This window comes from Cryptomeria japonica, unplaced genomic scaffold (assembly GCF_030272615.1).
Source record: "Cryptomeria japonica unplaced genomic scaffold, Sugi_1.0 HiC_scaffold_211, whole genome shotgun sequence".
NCBI lineage: Eukaryota > Viridiplantae > Streptophyta > Pinopsida > Cupressales > Cupressaceae > Cryptomeria > Cryptomeria japonica.
In genome coordinates this window covers 70001-90000 of record NW_026729033.1, presented here as the reverse complement: position 1 = coordinate 90000, position 20000 = coordinate 70001, and the positions used below count along the sequence as shown (strand labels likewise).

Here is a 20000-nt window from a genome sequence, read left to right as displayed (position 1 = left end):
GGCCCGGTTGCCACCCTGGCGCGCACGAAGTCGGAAGTAGGGTTAATTGCCCGGGTGCGCACCTTTGCCAGGGTGGGCACCTTACCTGGGCTGCGCACCAGGGCGGGCTCAAGATGGCACGCGCGTTCCGTTTTTTTCACTATCTTTCAAAACGGAAATTTTAAAATCTCCTTTTTTTTTTGCCTTTTCTGGAAATTAGTGAAGGCAGCGCATCAAAGGTGCGCACCTCGCTGCCCACCTTGGTGTGCTCTGAGGTGCGCACCCGGGAGCGCTACGAAGTGTGCTCCAAGGTGCGGCGTGCACGTTGTCGGAGCCCGGTTTGCCCCGGGTGCGCACCTCGCCTGCACCTTGGCCGGGGTGGGCACCTTGGCTGGGTTTGCCCAGGGTGCGCTCCGAAGCGGGGTTACTGGAGCGCCCCCTCTTTTTTTGTCAGAGCGTTTGGTGGGGTTTCTCGCATTGGCTCTTCCCAGGCCCGGTTGTTGGGTGCGCTCCCACCCTGGCGCGCGCGAAGTTGGAAGTTGGGTTAATTGCCCGGGCGCGCACCTTCGCCAGGGTGGGCACCTTGGTGCGCACACCTTGGCTGGGCTGCGCACCAGGGCGGGCTCAAGATGGCACCAGCATTCCCTTTTTCTCACTATCTTTCAAAACGGAAATTTTAAAATCTCGTTTTTTTTTTGCCTTTTATGGAAATTAGTGAAGGCATCGCATCAAAGGTGCGCACCTCGCTGCCCACCTTGGTGTGCTCCGAGGTGCCCACCACGGTGCGCAACGCCGGTGCGAACCCGGGAGCGCCCCGATGTGTGCTCCAAGGTGCGGCGTGCACGAAGTCGGACCCCGGTTTGCCCCGGGTGCGCACCTCGCGTGCACCTTGGTGCGCACACCTTGGCTGGGTTGCGCGGCCTGGTGGGCACCATGGTGCGCACCAAGGAGCGCTCCGAAGTGTGCTCCAAGGTGCGGCGTGCACGAAGTCGGAGCCCGGTTTGCCCCGGGTACGCACCTCGCGTGCACCTTCGCCGGGGTGGGCACCTCGGCTGGGTTGCGCGCCCTGGTGCGCACCAAGGAGCGCTCCGAAGTGTGCTCCAAGGTGCGGCGTGCACGAAGTCGGAGCCCGGTTTGCCCCGGGTGCGCACCTTCGCCGCGGTGCGCACCATGGCGTGCACGAAGTCGGAGCCCGGTTTGCCCCGGGTGCGCACCTCGCGTGCACCTTCGGCGGGGTTGCGCGCCCTGGTGGGCACCATGGTGCGCACCAAGGAGCGCTCCGAAGTGTGCTCCAAGGTGCGGCGTGCACGAAGTCGGAGCCCGGTTTGCCCCGGGTGCGCACCTCGCGTGCACCTTCGGCGGGGTTGCGCGCCCTGGTGGGCACCATGGTGCGCACCAAGGAGCGCTCCGAAGTGTGCTCCAAGGTGCGGCGTGCACGAAGTCGGAGCCCGGTTTGCCCCGGGTGCGCACCTCGCGTGCACCTTCGCCGCGGTGGGCACCATGGCGTGCACGAAGTCGGAGCCCGGTTTGCCCCGGGTGCGCACCTCGCGTGCACCTTCGCCGGGGTGGGCACCTCGGCTGGGTTGCGCGCCCTGGTGCGCACCAAGGAGCGCTCCGAAGTGTGCTCCAAGGTGCGGCGTGCACGAAGTCGGAGCCCGGTTTGCCCCGGGTGCGCACCTCGCGTGCACCTTCGCCAGGGTGGGCACCTCGGTGCGCACACCTTCTCAATGTTTTCTTGCCTTTTCTGGAAATTGGTGAAGGCAGCGCATCAAAGGTGCGCACCTCGGTGTGCTCCGAGGTGCGAACCCGAGAGCGCTCCGAGGTGCCCACGAAGTCGAAAGTCGGGTTAATTGCATTGTTTTCCCCGGGTGCGCTCCGAGGTGCGCAACATCGGCGCGCACCAAGGAGGGCTCCGAAGTGTGCTCCAAGGTGCGCACGATGGCGTGCACCTCTGGTGCGCACGATTCGGAGCTCGGTTTGACCGGGGTGCGCACACCTTGGCTGGGTTGCGCACCTTTTGTGCGCTCCAAGGTGCGCACGAAGTCGGAGCTCGGTTTGCCCCGGGTGCGCACCTTCGCCAGGGTGCGCACCTTGATGCGCACGCCTTGGCTGGGCTGCGCACCTTGGTGGGCGCCATGGTGCGCACCTTTCGTGCGCTCCAAGGTGCGCACGAAGTCGGAGCTCGGTTTGCCCCGGGTGCGCACCTTGGTGGGCGCCATGGTGCACTCCGAGGTGCCCAAGATTGGTGCGCACCAAGGAGCGCTCCGAAGTGCGCTCCAAGGTGCGCGCGAAGTCGAAAGTTGGGTTAATTGTCCGGTTTGCCTCGGGTGCGCACCTTGCGTGCACCTTCGCCAGGGTGGGCTGGGCTGCGCACACCTTGGCACCCGCGTTTCCTTCATTTTAAATTTTTTTTTTTTACAATCTCTCAAGTGGGAAATTCTATAATCTCAACTTTTTTTGCCTTTTCAGGAAACTTTTGAATGGAGCGCATCATTGGTGCGCTCCGAAGTGTGCTCCAAAGCTCTCTCCAGCTGCGTGCACCTGCCCCGGCCGCGCACCCGGCCCCGCCCAGCTTCGCTCACCTGTCCCGGGCGTCTGGTGCGGAACCTTAGAGTAAGAAACATCACCGTGCACCTTGGCCAACGTGCGCGACTCGACCGAGCGCGCACTGGCCGAGGTGCACACCGATTTCACCTGGGTGCGCGCGCAGCACCTCGGGCGCACCGGGGTGCGCGCACAACGCCCGGGTTGCACCGTGGCCTGTGTGCTCGGGGCGCCTCGGGTGCGCGCTCGGTGTCGCCCCCGCGCGCGCGGTAGTGCGGGCAGCGCACCCCGGCCCGGCCCGGCCCCGACGAGAACGCAAACGGGCAAAAGGTTTATTCAAATAGCATTGCGACGCCCGGCGAAAAACTAAAAAAGGGTGCAACACCGGGACTTCCCGGGAGGTCACCCATCCCAGTACTACTCCGGCCCAAGCGCGCTTAACTGCGGAGTTCTGATGGGATCCGGTGCACTAACGCTGGTATGATCGCACCCGTTATGAGCTTGTCGCAGTGTGTACTTAGCAAACCGCGACCCACGTGCGAATCCACCCCGGCCACCCACCCCCGTCGAGGTGCACACCCTCCCTCGCGAAGTGCGCCCCGTTCGCCAAGTGTGAGCCCTGCCCGGGTGCGCGCACCTTGCTAGGGCGTCGGGTGTGCACCCGGCCCGGCCTACGTGCGTGCACCTGGAGGGGGCGTCGTGTGCGTGCAGTGTCCCGTCTGCAACGCGGTGCCCACACACCACCTCGGGCGCAACGACCTGCGCTCACATGTGGGCCGAGTGCACCTTGGTGCATGTTCGGGGCGCCTCGGGTGCACGCTCGATCTTGCCCCGGTGCACCAAGGCGCTCGGTTTGCCCCGGGTGCGCACTTGGTGCAAGGTGGGCACCCAAAATAGGGATCAAGCACCAAAACACAAGTTTCGGGATGCAAAATGGGACCCAAGGACCACAAATGCGTTCCAAGACCCATGATGGGTCCACGAGAACAAAAATGTGTTCCGAGACTTAATAAACAAATATTGGGTTTTAGGAGAAGAAACATGCTCTGATGCCCAAAACGAGAATCGACCCCGAAAAGGCCACAGGCCAAAAGTGGGATGCGAGACAAAAAAAAATGGGACCCGAGGACCAAAATTGGGTTCCCAGGTCGAAGACAGGGCAACCGGACAAGAAACGACCTCTAAGGCTCGAAATGAGTCCCGACGACTAAAACTTGACAAGAAGCACCCATCAGGCACCCAACTCGACACCCATGGGATGCCGACCCACCCGGGCTTCCACCTAGCACACCTTGGCACCCACCCACCCTCGCACCCAACCTCGCACCCAACTTAGCACCTTTGAACCCACATTGGCACTCACCCTGACCCTGGCACCTTGGAACCCACATTGGCACTCACCTTGACCCTGGCACCCACCTTTGCACTCACCTTGGGACCCACCCTGGCTCCCACCTCGGCACCCACCCAGACACCCACCTTGGTTCCTTGGCACCCACCTTGGATCCTTGGCACCCACCCCGACACCCACCTTGGCACGCAACTTGGCTACTTGCCACCCACCTTGGCTCCTTGACGCCCACCCCGACAACCACCCCGTGACCTACCCTGGCTAGGGTTGGTGCACACCCACCCTGGTGCCCACCTTGGCACCCACCCTATGACCCACCTTGGCACGCACCTTAGTACCCACCCCGTTACCCACCCTAGGACCCACCCCGTGACCCACCTTGGCCAGGGTGGGTGCACCCACCCTGGTGCCCACCTTGGCACCCACCCATCCTAGCACCCAGCCTGTGACCGGGCTTGGAACCCAACCTTGCACCCGCACCCGTCTTGGCCAGTGTGGGTGCGCACCCATCCTGGCACCCACGTTGTGACACACCCTTTAACCCACGCACCCTAGCACCCACGTTGGCACCCACCTTGGAACCCAACCTAGCAACTTGGCACCCACCCCGTGACCCACCTTGGCATCCACCATAGCAGTCGCCGACTTGGCACCCACCTCGGCACCCACCTTGACACTTGTGGACCCACCTTGCCACTCACCCTAGCATCGACCCATCCTAGCACCCACCCTGGCACCTTTGCACCCTAGCACTCACCCATCCTAGCACCTAACCTGTGACCCACCTTGACACTCACCCTCGCACCCACCTTGGAACCCAACCTAGCACCCACCCACCCTGACACCAACCCTAGCACCTACCCACCCTTGCACCCACCCTGTGACCCATCTTGGCACCCACCCATCCTACCACTCAACCTATCACCCACCTTCTCACCCACCTTGGCATCCACCTTAGCACCCACCCACACTGGCACCTTGGCACCCACCTCGGGCAAGGTGGGTGCACACCCACCCTGGCACCCAATTTAGAACCCACCGAGCATGTTACCCACCTTGGCACCCACATTGCAGCCCACCCTAGTACCCACCCTATGACCCACATTGGCATCCACACCCTAGCACCCAGGCACCTCGACACCCGCCTTGACACCCACCCTAGCACTGAACCTGTGACCCACCTTGGAACTCACCCTAGAACCCACCCACCCTGTGAACCACCTTGGCATCCACCTTAGCACCCACCCACCTTGGCACCCACTCTAGCACTCACCCATCCTAACACCCAACTTGTTACCCACCTTGGCACCCGCCCTCGCGTCCACCTTGAAACCCACCCTAGCACCCACCCACGCAGGAGCCCACCTTGGCACCCAACCTAACACCCACGCATCCTGGCACCCAACTTGTGACCCACCTTGGAACCCACCCTAGTACCCACCTTTGAACCCACTATATCACCAACCCACCTTGGCACCCACCCTATGACCCTCTTTGGAATCCACCCTAGCACGCACCCACCCTGGCACCCACCATGGAGCGCACCCTAGCACCCACCCACCTCGGCACGCACCTCAACACCCACCTTGGTGTGCGCACTGCGCCAACCTCTCAAAGACCCTATGTGGTGCGCTCCAAAGTGTACACCTTTGGTGCGCTCCAAGGTGCGCACCTTTGGTGCACACCGAGGTGCACACCAAAGTGTGCACCGAGGTGAGCACCAAAGTGCACTCCAGGGTGCACACCAAGGCGTGCACCTTTGGTGCGGTCAATGCAAACGAATTCGGAAGTTGGGGTCGATGTCCTAATCGCTGCTGCAGACTACACGTATGAGAATCGGACAAATAGCTTTATATAGGGGAGGTGTTGCGTTTGATGGGTCGACTCCCCTGGTTGTGTGCACTGCACCAACTTCAAAGACCCTGTCTTGTTTAAGAAGTCAAAAGTTGGGGTGGATGTCCTAATCATTGCTGCAGTCTACGCATGTATGAGAATCAGACAAATAGCTTATATAGGGGAGGTGTTGCATTCGGTGGGTTGACTCCCCTGGTTGTGCGCACTGCGCCAACCTCAAAGACCCCGCATAGCAGAAGAAGTCGGAAGTCGGATTTTGGTGAGCACCAAGGCGTGCACCTTTGGTGCGGTCAACGCAGACGAATTCAGAAGTTGGGGTGGATGTCCTAATCGTTGTTGCAGGCTACACATGTATGAGAATCAGACAAATAGCTTATATAGGGGAGGTGTTGGGTTTGATGGGTCAACTCCCTTGGTTGTGCGCATTACGCCAACCTCAAAGACCTTGTTTTCGTTAAGAAGTCAAAAGTTGGGGTCAATGTCCTAATGGCTCCTGCAGGCTACACATGTATGAGAATCGGACAAATAGCTTATATAGGGGAGGTGTTGGGTTTGATGGGTCGACTCCCCTGGTTGTGCGCATTACGTCAACCTCAAAGACCTTGTTTTCGTTAAGAAGTCAAAAGTTGGGGTCGATGTCCTAATTGCTCCTGTAGACTACACATGTATGAGAATCAGACAAATAGCTTATATAGGGGAGGTGTTGGGTTTGATGGGTTGACTCCCCTAGTTGTTCGCATTACACCAACCTCAAAGACCTTGTTTTCGTTTAGAAGCCGAAAGTTGGGGTCGATGTCCTAATTGCTCCTGCAGGCTACGCATGTATGAGAATCAGACAAATAGCTTATATAGGGGAGGTGTTGGGTTTGATGGGTCGACTCCCCTGGTTGTGCGCATTGCGCCAACCTCAAAGACCCTGCATTGCGGATGAAGTCGAAAGTCAGAGTTTGGTGTGCTACAAGGTGTGGTCGAAGGTGCTCACCTAGGTGTGCACCTTTGGAGCACAGGAAAAGTGCCCTCCAAAAGTGCGCACCTTTGGAGTGCACAAAAGTGCCCTCCAAAAGTGCGCACCTTTGGAGCGCAGAAAAGTGCCCTCCAAAAAGTGCCCTCCAAAAGTGCGCACCTTTGGAGCGCAGAAAAGTGCCCTCCAAAAAGTGCCCTCCAAAAGTGCGCACCTTTGGAGCGCAGAAAAGTGCCCTCCAAAAAGTGCCCTCCAAAAGTGCGCACCTTTGGAGCGCAGAAAAGTGCCCTCCAAAAGTGCGCACCTTTGGAGCGCAGAAAAGTGCCCTCCAAAAAGTGCCCTCCAAAAGTGCGCACCTTTGGAGCGCAGAAAAGTGCCCTCCAAAAAGTGCCCTCCAAAAGTGCGCACCTTTGGAGCGCAGAAAAGTGCCCTCCAAAAAGTGCCCTCCAAAAGTGCGCACCTTTGGAGCGCAGAAAAGTGCCCTCCAAAAAGTGCCCTCCAAAAGTGCGCACCTTTGGAGCGCAGAAAAGTGCCCTCCAAAAAGTGCCCTCCAAAAGTGCGCACCTTTGGAGCGCAGAAAAGTGCCCTCCAAAAGTGCGCACCTTTGGAGCGCACAAAAGTGCCCTCCAAAAGTGCGCACTTTTGGTGCGCACCAAGGCGCTGGTTCGGTCGTTGCAGGCGAGTTCGGAAGTTGGGGTCGATGTCCTGAGCGGAGGTGCAAACTACACAGGTGTCGGAATCGGACAAATAGCTTATATAGGGGAGGTGTATGCTTCGATGGGTCGACTCCCCAGGTTGAGCGCACCGCGCCAACCTCAAAGACCCTACGGTATGGATGAAGTCGGAAGTTGGGTCCGATGACCAATTCGATTAGTAGGTATGCTCATGAGGTCGGAATTTGGGTCCGATGACCTGCCATGTGCAGGAAGGCGAATGTTGACACTGTGCGTTGCAAGGTGCACACCAAGGCGCTGGTGCGGTCTTTTTAGTCGAGTTCGGAAGTTGGGGTCGATGTCCTGATCGGAGGTGCAAGCTACACAGGTGTGGGAATCGGACAAATAGCTTATATAGGGGAGGTGTATGCTTCGTTGGGTCGACTCCCCGGGTTGAGCGCACCGCGCCAACCTCAAAGACCCTACGGTATGGATGAAGTCGGAAGTTGGGTCCGATGACCGATTCGATATGTAGGCATACTCGCGAGGTCGGAATTTGGGTCCGATGACCTGCCACGTGCAGGAAGGCGAATGTTGGCACTGTGCGTTGCAAGGTGCGCACCAAGGCGCTGGTTCGGTCGTTGGAGGCGAGTTCGGAAGTTGGGGTCGATGTCTTGATCGGAGGTGCAAACTACACAGGTGTGGGAATCGGACAAATAGCTTATATAGGGGAGGTGTATGCTTCGTTGGGTCGACTCCCCGGGTTGAGCGCACCGCGCCAACCTCAAAGACCCTACGGTATGGATGAAGTCGGAAGTTGGGTCCGATGACCGATTCGATATGTAGGCATACTCGCGAGGTCGGAATTTGGGTCCGATGACCTGCCATGTGCAGGAAGGCGAATGTTGGGACTGTGCGTCGCAAGGTGCGCACCAAGGCGCTGGTGCCGTCGTTGCAGTCGAGTTCGGAAGTTGGGGTCGATGTCCTGGTCAGAGGTGCAAACTACACAGGTGTGGGAATCGGACAAATAGCTTATATAGGGGAGGTGTATGCTTCGATGGGTCGACTCCCTGGGTTGAGCGCACCGCGCCAACCTCAAAGACCCTACAGTATGGATGAAGTCGGAAGTTGGGTCCGATGACCGATTCGATACGTAGGCATATTGGCGAGGTCTGAATTTGTGTCCGATGACCTGCCATGCGCAGGAAGGCGGAATTTGGGTCCGATGACCGAGTTGATGGCGTGCCATGCGCAGAAAGGCGGAATTTGGGTCCGATGACCGAGTTGATGTTGATGGCCCGCCATGCACAGGAAGGCGGAATTTGGGTCCGATGACCGATTTGAAGGCGTGCCATACGCAAAAAGGCGGAGTTTGGGTCCGATGACCGAGTTGATATTGATGGCCCGCCATGCGCAGGAAGGCGGAATTTGGGTCCGATGACCTGACATACGCATGGAGTCCGACTCGGGGGCCGATGTTCGATTCGATGACTTGCATTGTGGGTAAAGTCGGAAGTTGTGGTCTTTGACCCGATTCGATGACCAGACTTCGGCTGCTTGAGAATCGGACAAATAACTTATATAGGGGATGTCACGGGCTTTGGGAGTTAAGCCTGTGCGGCACCGACAAGTCCCGACCCGACTCGGATCCGTTCAAGGTCAGAGACCTTCGGCCTACGCCTCGTCCCTTCCAATATTGCGCTAAAGCGGAATGCACAATGAAAATGCAGATCGACTTGCTCCCAGAATGCATAAAAGGATACGATGCAATGCGGAATAAAATAGACAACACAACATTCAAAGGTGGGGCGAGGTGCCCATATCCTTTATTATTATCCTCAAAGATTACAATGCTGGATAGAACTCGGTATTGAGAAATACCGGTCGCCCCCAAATGGATTGCCCAGCCAGCCAATCTGACTCGGACAAGTTACAAAGAGTCCCTTCGACTCAGACTGGGATCGGCTCGCTCGAGAGGAGAACCAGTTAGCTCCTCGAGGTGCCAGATCGCCAAGTCACAAGACCCCAATGCTCGCCTGAGCAATAAAGTCCCTCGCTGCAATACTCGCACTCAGACTTGCGACGCCGAAGACTCGCATCTGTCTGCTCGTCTGCTCGCTGCCGAATGCTTGATCGCTGATGATCCTGATTCTGAATCTGCCTCTGCTTTCCTGCCAAGAATGAGCATCCCGCTCATCTTATATACTGGAGGGTCGGACCCAAATAAAAGAGCCGTTGGGCGGATAGGGCCGGCCCAAAAGGAATCCCGCTAATGGAAAATTAGCGCCCATATAGGTCCGGACTCATATGAGTTAAGTCCGCGCTAAGAAGAACATCGGCCAAGTCCCATGTCGGCCCCCGCCAAGGAAATAAAACATATCGGCCCCGCCGATGAAATGAATTAAGTCGGCTGTGTGAAACACCAATTCCATGTCGGCTATGCAAAAGAAAGAGTTCCGATGCAAAATGGAACCCCACTAAGGCTGGACCCGATCCAAAAACTGTGCAAGTATTCTGCCCAATGCAGACCCGTTACATCCTCCCCCACTAAACTAGTGGCGGCGCCCTCGACGCCAGCACCCCTGCACAAAGCACTGGGAGGCATTGACCCAGAAATCTACTCCTGTCTGGGCGGGTTCCTCCTGGAGAGGAACTCCATGATTATCTCCTCGTCTCGCCATAACGACTCACTGCGTTCCCAGGAAGCGGAGTCGCGTCCCTGTCCTTCGAACATCACCAAGAACTCACGGATGCCGTTCTTGCCTCCTCCTCGTGTTCGCATTGCAAGGACCTGGCTGACTCTGCGGTCCGGATTGTCCAACACATTCGCCGGGCCTCTGTTCGGAATATTTCTTATCAGATCTTCGTCATCTGGACCAAAGACTTCGCCGGGTAGACGAAGCAATCTGTCCCAAAGTGGTTCATACGGCCTTGTCTCATGTTCCTCCCAGGTCCAGTGATCCACGGCCTCAGAACAACTCGCCATGATTTCCAAGGATTTCCGAGTACTCTCTTCGTCGGATAGATTGGTGCTACCTCCGATCGACATCAAGTCGCCATAACGGATTATTCCCTGTCGATCCCAAGTGGTGAAGATATCATCTTCACAAAGAGCCTCATTGAACCCGATGAAGTCTGGAAAGGTATCAATGTGTAACTGAACAGGTCCCCCTTCTTGTCTCCTGAAAGTGAGGGATGCTGAAGTGAAACTTCCTGCCTGTGCCTGTTCAGGAGAAGTGACATCGCCCTGCGATCCACCTCCTCTAGCCATGACATCCCGGGTAGGTCGGGATTCTTCTTCATCATTCGCATGCTGGTTTATCAAACGTAAGGTGCCCAATCTCATCTTGGTGCTCACCTCGGGAATGTCTTGATTCATGACTTCCCTAGCTGCGACGATCTTAACATCGTCCAAGCAGGCCAACCCCTGCGGCTCTGCTCCTACCGGCTTGCAAACAAACTTGTGTGCCAACAATTCCGCCAACTGATCCAGTTTGGCGCTGAAAGGATCTGCCTTGGCTTCTGGCTGTTCCATCCAGACCCAACGTTGCAAAGCTTCCGAACAACTTGCCACGAGCTCGGATGCACGGGGGTAGTCTTCCGATCGAAATTCTCCTCCAGAACCGAGAACTAGCAAATCTCTCAAGGAGATGACTCCGCTGTTCTCCCATCTATCCAAGATGTCTACCTCCGAGTAGATGTCTGGCAACTCGGCGGACCCTGTCAAGATCTCGAAATCCACATAAAGTCGGGCTGAGCCTCCTCTCAGTCGTCGGAACAAAAGACTGGTGGTTCGAGTGTTGGTAAGGAAGTCGTTCCCCAACGGTTCCTTTGGCTGCTTTGTTTTGTCCCGCCTAATCCTTTCGAACTCATACAGGCCAAGCAAGACATCCTTCGATGTCGTCTCGCCCCGGTTCGGTACAGTAAGAGCTGATCTCTCTATCAAAACTCTTTTCAGCAACTCAAATGTTGTCTGCTGCTTATCGCCCCATTTCCATCCGTGGTCCTTCTTCAACAGATCCGTCAAGGGGCTCGCAATCCGGGAATAGCCCGCTACAAACTTGCGATAGTAGTTAGCTAAACCAAGGAACTGTCTCACCTCATGCACATTGCGAAGCGGCTCCCAGTCTCGGATTGCCTGAAGCTTCTCCGGGTCTGGTCGGATCTGGCCATGACCAAGAATATGGCCCAGAAACGGCACTTCCTCCTGCGCAAAAGCACACTTTTCCTTCTTTGCGAACAGCTGATGTTCTCTCAACAAAGCAAACACCTCCTGAAGGTGCCGCTTGTGTTCCTCCATGTCTCGACTGTATACCAAAATGTCATCCAGATACACAACAACGCACTTGTCCAATAATGAGCGAAACACATCGTTCATCAAGGTGCTGAAGGTTGCAGGAGCGTTAGTGAGACCAAAAGGCATAACCAAGAATTCATAGCTACCATACCTCGTCGTGATCGCGGTCTTCTCCTCATCACCTGGCGCGATCCTGATCTGATAGTAACCCTGCCTCAGGTCCAACTTGGTGAACACTCTTGCATCGACCAGTCGATCAAAGCTATCCGCTATGAGAGGTAACGGATACTTGTTCTTGATGGTGAGCTTGTTCAAAGCTCGATAGTCCACACACATCCGAAGGCTTCCATCCTTCTTGCGCTGGAACAATACTGGAGCAGCATAAGGTGATCTGGAGGGACGCAAGTATCCTGCCTCAGCGAGCTCTGCCAACTGCTTCCTCAACTCTTCCATCTCTGGTGCGGAGAGTCGATAAGGAGCCTTCGCTGGTGGTCTTGCCCCTGACTCCAGTTCGATCCTGTGATCAACGTGCCTCCTCGGTGGTAACACAGCTGGGAGCTGGTCTGGCATAACATCCGCAAACTCGGACAACACATCCTGGATCGCCGAGGTGTTAGAGGGTCCTGACGACTCTCCTTCATCCCAATCTCCAATCAGTGCGGCCAAAAACAACTCCTCCCGCCTTCCCTTGCCAACCTGCTTAGCACTGAGCGCATTCAACAGGAGATCCTGTTCCACGCTCTTCATCATCGGAACCATACTTGGTCTGCTCGGATCCAATATCAGCAAACAGCTCAAGTGTGGCACCACAGCTGCTGATGCCGACCTCAAGAACTCCTGCCCGAGTATGAGATCGAACTCATTCATTCCAATGGCGATCAAATCAAGCACACCCTGCCACGACCCAACTCGGATGACTTCCTTATGGATCTCACCGCTCACCTGCTGCGCGGGTGCGGTCACCGCCTTGAACTGATTTGTAGTGGGCTCGATCTTGAGTCCAAGCTTCTTCGCTCGGCATGCGGAGATGTAGTTGTGGGTGGCACCTGAATCCACCATAGCTAGCACCTTCTTGTTGCCAAAGAAAGTCTCCACAAAACACAACTCGTGCTTATCGGCCACTTCGGTAGAATGTTGCACTGCATTCAGGAGTTGCAAGGTGCTCATTGCGGGCAACTTCTTCTCCTCGAACAACAGCGCGTTGATCCTACTCCGATCTGGACAGCTCCGTGCCCAGTGATCATCTTTGCCACAGATGAAACACCCTGGATCACGATCCTTCTTCTTCTCAGTCTGTGTGTGATCTTTCTTCTTCGGGTTACCTTCTCCATTCGACTTCTTCGGTTTCTTCTTCCTGGGCTCGCCGTTAGGATCAGAAGGAGGTCCGCCTCCCTTCTTCTCTTTCCGGCGGAAGTTCTTCTTGTAGTCTGTTCGAGCTCCACCAAAGCCCCTAGCTGCATCGCCCTTATAATCGAGCAGCCCATCCGCAACTGTGATCGCCTCGGCCAAAGTCTGAACTTTCTGTCTCCTCAGCTCATCCTTCGCCCAGGGTTGCAGACCCTTAGTGAAGAGGAATAACTTCTCGAAGTCGCTCAACTTGGTGCATTCCAAATCCAACACCTGAAATGCCTTGACATACTCTCGAATAGTGCCAGTATGCTTGAGTTCATCGAACCTGGATCGGATGATCCAATCCGAATTCCCAGGTCGGAATTGATCATGAAGCGCTGCCTTCAAGTCAGCCCAGGACTTGATCGGTTTCACCGTCTTCCCAGCGCGTTCATCTGCCTGATGCGTTCGCCACCACAGCTTCGCACTGCCGGTAAGGTATGTTGCAATATCCTTGACCTGTGCCTCATCAGACGTCTTCGGTGCACACGACAGGTACTCCTCAACATCCCAGAAGAAATTATCAAGTGCCTTGTCATCGCGCTCACCGTCATAAGTTCCAACTCGAGTTGCCTTAGAACCATGCGTTCCTCCCTGCAACAACGAATGGAAGATCTGTTGCCCCTCTTTGAGGAAGCGGATCTCTTCCCTCAAAGACTCTATCTGTTCCGCCAGCTTCGACCACTCTGCCGTCATGCGCTCCTCGAGGTCGGACTGTTCCAGGTCCTCGAGTCGATTTTCATGGTCTTGGAGCCAATCGCGGTGCTTCGGATCTTTCCCCTTCGAAGACACCTTCGCAGCCTTACTCTCAGGTTGCACGACCTCCACTTCATGCTGACTATCTGTATCTGCCATCTCTCGATCTGCACAGCCCCGGATCTGATCCGAAGCTCTGATACCAACTGTCACGGGCTTTGGGAGTTAAGCCTGTGCGGCACCGACAAGTCCCGACCCGACTCGGATCCGTTCAAGGTCAGAGACCTTCGGCCTACGCCTCGTCCCTTCCAATATTGCGCTAAAGCGGAATGCACAATGAAAATGCAGATCGACTTGCTCCCAGAATGCATAAAAGGATACGATGCAATGCGGAATAAAATAGACAACACAACATTCAAAGGTGGGGCGAGGTGCCCATATCCTTTATTATTATCCTCAAAGATTACAATGCTGGATAGAACTCGGTATTGAGAAATACCGGTCGCCCCCAAATGGATTGCCCAGCCAGCCAATCTGACTCGGACAAGTTACAAAGAGTCCCTTCGACTCAGACTGGGATCGGCTCGCTCGAGAGGAGAACCAGTTAGCTCCTCGAGGTGCCAGATCGCCAAGTCACAAGACCCCAATGCTCGCCTGAGCAATAAAGTCCCTCGCTGCAATACTCGCACTCAGACTTGCGACGCCGAAGACTCGCATCTGTCTGCTCGTCTGCTCGCTGCCGAATGCTTGATCGCTGATGATCCTGATTCTGAATCTGCCTCTGCTTTCCTGCCAAGAATGAGCATCCCGCTCATCTTATATACTGGAGGGTCGGACCCAAATAAAAGAGCCGTTGGGCGGATAGGGCCGGCCCAAAAGGAATCCCGCTAATGGAAAATTAGCGCCCATATAGGTCCGGACTCATATGAGTTAAGTCCGCGCTAAGAAGAACATCGGCCAAGTCCCATGTCGGCCCCCGCCAAGGAAATAAAACATATCGGCCCCGCCGATGAAATGAATTAAGTCGGCTGTGTGAAACACCAATTCCATGTCGGCTATGCAAAAGAAAGAGTTCCGATGCAAAATGGAACCCCACTAAGGCTGGACCCGATCCAAAAACTGTGCAAGTATTCTGCCCAATGCAGACCCGTTACAGGGGAGGTAGTGTTCTCGAGCATCCTCCCCCCGTGCCCGTTTATGTCGATTGATGCTGGTGCTCGACTGGTTGGAGCGCTCGGATGCAAAAATCTTGCACCAGGATTTATCGATTGTGATGGACACGGCAAGTCTCCTGATTGCTATGCAGGAGCTCATCGTGAATCTCTATGCGGCCTTGGTATGGACTCGACCTGCGGAATGGTTCGGCAATGGTAGTCGCTCCAACACGTCCTTGCAATGGCCACAGAGGTGATTCGACTAGAGCTCCAGTCTAGCTTTTGGGTTGCTTGGCGGACTGGTATAGCCGCGATCGAGTTCCGGCCATGAACGTTTTAGATAGCTCTTGGGCTTTCTGGGACGGAAGTCGGAAGTTTGGGCTGTTGTCCGATTTGATGACCATTCTTCGGATGTGTGAGAATCGGACAAATAACTTATATAGGGGACTGTGTTGTCTCACGCAGCCCCCTCCGTGCCCCTCTATCTCGACCGATGTTGGTGCTTGAAAGGGTTGGGATCGCTCGGATTTATAAACGTGCACCACCATTTGTCGAGTGTGAGGGACGCGGCAGGTCTCCTAAATGCTATGCGGGCGCTCTCTGAGAATCTCTATCCGGCCTCGACACAGACTAGTCTTGCTGAATGGTTTGGCACTGGTAGTCGATCCAACACGTCGTTGTTGTGGCCGCCTAGGCGATTCGATTCGAGCCCCCGTCTAGCTTTTGGGTTGCTTGGCGGATTTTGCCCTATCCGCAAGTGAGCTCGGTCCCTAAACGTTCGAGAAACCCGATTGCTATGCGCCGACTCTCTTTCTTGCGAGCCTCCATCTAGCTTTTGGGTCTCTACGGAACGGAAGTCGGAATCTGGGACCGTTGTTTGATTCGACGAGGCAGACTACGGTTGTGCGAGAATCGGACAAATAACTTATATAGGGGAGGTGTTGACTGGAGCATTCTCCCCCGTGCCCCTCTAACTCGACCAATGCTGGCGCTCGAACGGTGGTAGCGCTCGGATTTTCATTGAGCGCCAGCATTGGTCGATTTAGAGGGGCATGCGAGATTCCCGAATGCTATGCGAGGGCTCTAACGGAAATGTCTATTGGTTTCGGTATGGATGCAATTGCGAGTGGTTCGGCAAAGGTAGTCGTTCCGATGCGTCCATGTCGTGGCCAAATCGATAATTCGATTTGAGCCCTCGTATAGCATTTGGGTCTCTCGATGTGATTCCGCATTCCAGTCCCTTTGGGCACTGCTTGAGCCGCATCCCAGGGGGTTCCCTTCCCAATAATCTGCCTCGCAACCCGATTGCTATGCGGTGAGGCTCCTCGGCCGCCTCGGAACTATCTGTGTATCAGACGCATCGCGGGATAAGGGGTTGGCAACGGTAGTCGCCCCAAGCGCGTCCGATGCTTGGACCATTCCGAGGCGGCCCTGAAGCCTCTTCCGTCTAGCCGTTGGGTCCTTCTCGCCGCATCCCTCGCCTCGCACCCCGATTGCTATGCGGTGAGGCTCCTCGGCCGCCTCGGAACTATCTGTGTATCGGACGCGTCGCGGGATAAGGGGTTGTCACTGGTAGTCGCCCCAAGCGCGTCCGATGCTTGGACCATTCCGAGGCGGCCCTGAAGCCTCTTCCGTCTAGCCGTTGGGTCCTTCTCGCCGCATCCCTCGCCTCGCACCCCGATTGCTATGCGGTGAGGCTCCTCGGCCGCCTCGGAACTATCTGTGTATCGGACGCGTCGCGGGATAAGGGGTTGTCATTGGTAGTCGCCCCAAGCGCGTCCGATGCTTGGACCATTCCGAGGCGGCCCTGAAGCCTCTTCCGTCTAGCCGTTGGGTCCTTCTCGCCGCATCCCTCGCCTCGCACCCCGATTGCTATGCGGTGAGGCTCCTCGGCCGCCTCGGAACTATCTGTGTATCGGACGCGTCGCGGGATAAGGGGTTGTCACTGGTAGTCGCCCCAAGCGCGTCCGATGCTTGGACCATTCCGAGGCGGCCCTGAAGCCTCTTCCGTCTAGCCGTTGGGTCCTTCTCGCCGCATCCCTCGCCTCGCACCCCGATTGCTATGCGGTGAGGCTCCTCGGCCGCCTCGGAACTATCTGTGTATCGGACGCGTCGCGGGATAAGGGGTTGTCACTGGTAGTCGCCCCAAGCGCGTTCGATGCTTGGACCATTCCGAGGCGGCCCTGAAGCCTCTTCCGTCTAGCCGTTGGGTCCTTCTCGCCGCATCCCTCGCCTCGCACCCCGATTGCTATGCGGTGAGGCTCCTCGGCCGCCTTGGAACTATCTGTGTATCGGACGCGTCGCGGGATAAGGGGTTGTCACTGGTAGTCGCCCCAAGCGCGTCCGATGCTTAGACCATTCCGAGGCGGACCCGAAGCCTCTTCCGTCTAGCCGTTGGGTCCTTCTCGCCGCATCCTTCGCCTCGCACCCCGATTGCTATGCGGTGAGGCTCCTCGGCCGCCTCGGAACTATCTGTGTATCGGACGCGTCGCGGGATAAGGGGTTGTCACTGGTAGTCGCCCCAAGCGCGTCCGATGCTTGGACCATTCCGAGGCGGACCCGAAGCCTCTTCCGTCTAGCCGTTGGGTCCTTCTCGCCGCATCCCTCGCCTCGCACCCCGATTGCTATGCGGTGAGGCTCCTCGGCCGCCTTGGAACTATCTGTGTATCGGACGCGTCGCGGGATAAGGGGTTGTCACTGGTAGTCGCCCCAAGCGCGTCCGATGCTTGGACCATTCCGAGGCGGACCCGAAGCCTCTTCCGTCTAGCCGTTGGGTCCTTCTCGCCGCATCCCTCGCCTCGCACCCCGATTGCTATGCGGTGAGGCTCCTCGGCCGCCTTGGAACTATCTGTGTATCGGACGCGTCGCGGGATAAGGGGTTGTCACTGGTAGTCGCCCCAAGCGCGTCCGATGCTTGGACCATTCCGAGGCGGACCCGAAGCCTCTTCCGTCTAGCCGTTGGGTCCTTCTCGCCGCATCCCTCGCCTCGCACCCCGATTGCTATGCGGTGAGGCTCCTCGGCCGCCTTGGAACTATCTGTGTATCGGACGCGTCGCGGGATAAGGGGTTGTCACTGGTAGTCGCCCCAAGCGCGTCCGATGCTTGGACCATTCCGAGGCGGCCCCGAAGCCTCTTCCGTGTAGCCGTTGGGTCCTTCTCGCCGCATCCCTCGCCTCGCACCCCGATTGCTATGCGGTGAGGCTCCTCGGCCGCCTTGGAACTATCTGTGTATCGGACGCGTCGCGGGATAAGGGGTTGTCACTGGTAGTCGCCCCAAGCGCGTCCGATGCTTGGACCATTCCGAGGCGGCCCCGAAGCCTCTTCCGTGTAGCCGTTGGGTCCTTCTCGCCGCATCCCTCGCCTCGCACCCCGATTGCTATGCGGTGAGGCTCCTCGGCCGCCTTGGAACTATCTGTGTATCGGACGCGTCGCGGGATAAGGGGTTGTCACTGGTAGTCGCCCCAAGCGCGTCCGATGCTTGGACCATTCCGAGGCGGACCTGAAGCCTCTTCCCTCTAGCCGTTGGGGCTTTCTCGCCGCATCCCTCGCCTCGCACCCTGATTGCTATGCTGTGAGGCTCCTCGGCCGCCTTGGAACTATCTGTGTATCGGACGCATCGCGGGATAAGGGGTTGGCAGTGGTAGTCGCCCCAAGCGCATCCGATGCTTGGACCATTCCGAGGCGGCCCTGCAGCCTCTTCCGTCTAGCCGTTGGGGCCATCTCGCCGCATCCCCCACCTCGCACCACGATTGCTATGCGGTGAGGCTCCTTGGCCGCCTCGGAACTATCTGTGTATCGGACGCATCGCGGGATAAGGGGTTGTCACTGGTAGTCGCCCCAAGCGCGTCCGATGCTTGGACTATTCCGAGGCGGCCCTGCAGCCTCTTCCGTCTAGCCGTTGGGGCCATCTCGCTGCATCCCCCACCTCCTCGGCCGCCTCGGAACTATCTGTGTATCGGACGCATCGCGGGATAAGGGGTTGGCAGTGGTAGTCGCCCCAAGCGCGTCCGATGCTTGGACTATTCCGAGGCAGCCCTGCAGCCTCTTCCGTCTAGCCTTTGGGGCCATCTCGCCGCATCCCTCGCCTCGCACCCCGATTGCTATGCGGTGAGGCTCCTCGGCCGCCTGGGAACTATCTTCGTATCGGACGCATCGCGGGATAAGGGGTTGTCACTGGTAGTCGCCCCAAGCGCGTCCGATGCTTGGACTATTCCGAGGCGGCCCTGTGGCCTCTTCCGTCTAGCCGTTGGGGCCATCTCGCCGCATCCCCCACCTCGCACCCCGATTGCTATGCGGTGAGGCTCTTCGGCCGCCTTGGAACTATCTTCGTATCGGACGCATTGCGGGATAAGGGGTTGTCACTGGTAGTGGCCCCAAGCGCGTCCGATGCTTGGACTATTCCGAGGCGGCCCTGCAGCCTCTTCCGTCTAGCCGTTGGGGCCATCTCGCCGCATCCCCCACCTCGCACCCCGATTGCTATGCGGTGAGGCTCCTCGGCCGCCTTGGAACTATCTTCGTATCGGACGCATCGCGGGATAAGGGGTTGTCACTGGTAGTCGCCCCAAGCGCGTCCGATGCTTGGACTATTCCGACGCGGCCCTGTGGCCTCTTCCGTCTAGCCGTTGGGGCCATCTCGCCGCATCCCCCACCTCGCACCCCGATTGCTATGCGGTGAGGCTCCTCGGCCGCCTTGGAACCATCTTCGTATCGGACGCATCGCGGGATAGGGGGCTGTCACTGGTAGTCGCCCCAAGCGTGTCCGATGCTTGGACCATTCCTAGGCGGCCCTGAAGCCTCTTCCGTCTAGCCGTTGGGGCCTTCCCGCCCCATCCCTCGCCTCGCACCCCCGATTGCTATGCGGTGAGGCTCCTCGGCCGCCTTGGAACCATCTGTGTATCGGACGCATCGCGGGATAAGGGGTTGGCACTGGCAGTCGCCCCAAGCGCGTCCGATGCTTGGACCATTCCGAGGTGGCCCTGAAGCCTCTTCCGTCTAGCCGTTGGGGCCTTCCCGCCCCATCCCTCGCCTCGCACCCCGATTGATATGCGGTGAGGCTCCTCGGCCGCCTTGGAACTATCTGTGTATCGGACGCATCGCGGGATAAGGGGTTGGCACTGGTAGT

The 20000-nt window shown here is 57.4% G+C and overlaps 1 non-coding gene across 1 annotated transcript; it reads right to left on the bottom strand.

The window, feature by feature from the left end:
- Positions 1–2896: 2896 nt before the first annotated feature.
- LOC131868623 (5S ribosomal RNA) lies at positions 2897–3015 on the bottom strand. Its single transcript, XR_009367069.1, has one exon. It is a non-coding gene; the product is annotated as a 5S ribosomal RNA (ribosomal RNA).
- Between the last annotated feature and the right edge of the window lie 16985 nt (positions 3016–20000).